Source organism: Erythrolamprus reginae, chromosome 6, assembly GCF_031021105.1.
Source record: "Erythrolamprus reginae isolate rEryReg1 chromosome 6, rEryReg1.hap1, whole genome shotgun sequence".
NCBI lineage: Eukaryota > Metazoa > Chordata > Lepidosauria > Squamata > Dipsadidae > Erythrolamprus > Erythrolamprus reginae.
The window spans coordinates 59,406,508-59,409,029 of record NC_091955.1 but is presented as its reverse complement, the minus strand read 5'-3'; the positions used below and the strand labels follow the sequence as shown (position 1 = coordinate 59,409,029).

Genomic DNA, 2,522 nt, shown 5'->3' with positions numbered 1-2,522 from the left:
TGACCCCGACGTGATTCGAACACGCAGCCTTCTGATCTGGAGTCAGACGCGCTACCGTTGCGCCACGAGGTCCTGCGGATTTGCACTAGGCAAAGCTGTACAACTGCCTGAACGTTACTTCCTCGCGTAAAGTTGTCTAGTGGTTTAGAAAAGAGCAGAGCGCGCGAAAAAGAGAAAAGCTTGGTCAGTCTCGTCATTAGACACGAATTCCGATATTCCAATTCTTTTCCCGCAGGGCCAGGTGACCGGCTGGGTTCGAATAGCAGGATGAACAACTAAGTGGAAGTCTTCTCCTTACTTTCGGCTCGTAACAAAAACCGCCTATTTTATTTGCCTTTCTGTTCCTTTCCTATTTGCTTGGTTTCCTGAATTCAAGCAGCCTTGTGAGGAAAGCGGTCACATTTCTACGCGCCGTCCATTTGCAGACTGTTTTTTTTTTTAACATAAAAGAGTTTTAACCTAAGAGCGCCCTTCCTTTCCCGAGCAGACGTCGCTCTGCGCGGCTTCCACTGTTAATATTTCGTTAGAGACTCGGTGTTTTGTTTGTATCCAACATCTCGCAGGATGCCTGGAAAATTTCCACAAAATTCAATTACCTCAGGCACGACCTTTTAACAGCGATATGGGTGGGAGAAAAAAAAGGCGAAGCTATCCACCTCCTCGTTAGTATAGTGGTAAGTATCCCCGCCTGTCACGCGGGAGACCGGGGTTCGATTCCCCGACGGGGAGAATGGAATATTTTTTTCCCTGTCAGTTTAACGAGCTGATCGGCCCACTGCATGATTTTAAATATTTTACTGCCAGTTAAAAGTGAAGGTTACAACTTAAATTCAATTCTCTTTTTTTCCACGGGCAATGCTTATCACTACGCTTTGCTTGTGTGTTTTTGTTTAGTAAATTTGCCTTTTTTCTCTATTCTGGCCAGGGTGCTGCAATTGTTTATACAGATGTTAATCAAAATCTAAATAATTGCTGCCAATTTAGTATGCTCCAGATGTGTTGGATTTTAATTCCCTAGTAAAACAGCAGCCTATGGTCTGACATGCTGGGTGGTCTGTCTGTCTGTCTGTCTATCTATCTATCCTATCTAATGTAATCTATCTATCTATCTATTCTATCTAATGTAATCTATCTATCTATCTATCTATCTATCTATCTATCTATCTATCTATCTATCTATCTATCTATCTATCTCTATTCTATCTAATGTAATCTATCTATCTATCTATTCTATCTAATGTAATCTATCTATCTATCTATCTATCTATCCTATCTAATGTAATCTATCTATCTATCTATCTATCTATCTATCTATCTATCTATCTATCTATCTATCCTATCTAATGTAATCTATCTATCTATCTATCTATCTATCTATCTATCTATTCTATCTAATGTAATCTATCTATCTATCTATCTATCTATCTATCTATCTATCTATTCTATTCTATCTAATGTAATCTATCTATCTATCTATCTATCTATCTATCTATCTATCTAATGTAATCTATCTATCTATCTATCTATTCTATTCTATCTAATGTAATCTATCTATCTATCTATTCTATCTATCTATCTATCCTATTCTATTCTAATTAATGTAATCTATCTATCTATCTATCTATCTATCTATTCTATCTATCTATCTATTCTATTCTATTCTATTCTATCTAATGTAATCTATCTATCTATCTATCTATCTATCTATCTATCCTATTCAATTCTATTCTATCTAATGTAATCTATCTATCTATCTATCTATCTATCTATCTATCTATCTATTCTATTCTATTCTATTCTATTCTATCTAATGTAATCTATCTATCTATCTATCTATTCTATCTAATGTAATCTATCTATCTATCTATCTATCTATTCTATTTTATTCTATCTAATGTAATCTATCTATCTATCTATCTATTCTATCTATCTATCTATCTATCCATCTATCTATCTATCTATCTATCTATCTATCCTATTCAATTCTATTCTATCTAATGTAATATATCTATCTATCTATCTATCTATCTATCTATCTATCTATCTATCTATGTATCTATCTATCTATCTATTCTATTCTATCTAATGTAATCTATCTATCTATCTATCTATCTATCTATCTATCTATCTATCTATCTATTCTATCTATTCTATCTATCTATCTATCTATCTATTCTATCTAATGTAATCTATCTATCTATCTATCTATCTATTCTATTCTATCTAATGTAATCTATCTATCTATCTATCTATCTATCTATTCTATCTAATGTAATCTATCTATCTGTCTGTCTATCTATCTATCTATCTATCTATCTATCTATCTATTCTATCTAATGTAATCTATCTATCTATCTATCTATCTATCTATCTATCTATCTATCTATCTATCTATCTATCTATTCTATTCTAGCTAATGTAATCTATCTATCTATCTATCTATCTATCTATTCTATCTAATGTAATCTATCTATCTATCTATCTATCTATCTATCTATTCTATCTAATGTAATCTATCTATC

General features: G+C 32.7%; 2 non-coding genes across 2 annotated transcripts; one reads left to right on the top strand and one right to left on the bottom strand.

The window, feature by feature from the left end:
- TRNAW-CCA (transfer RNA tryptophan (anticodon CCA)) lies at window positions 1-72 on the bottom strand. The gene has a single exon. It is a non-coding gene; the product is annotated as a tRNA-Trp (tRNA).
- A 585-nt stretch (window positions 73-657) lies between these two features.
- On the top strand, window positions 658-729 carry TRNAD-GUC (transfer RNA aspartic acid (anticodon GUC)). The gene has a single exon. It is a non-coding gene; the product is annotated as a tRNA-Asp (tRNA).
- The last annotated feature ends 1,793 nt before the right edge of the window (window positions 730-2,522 follow it).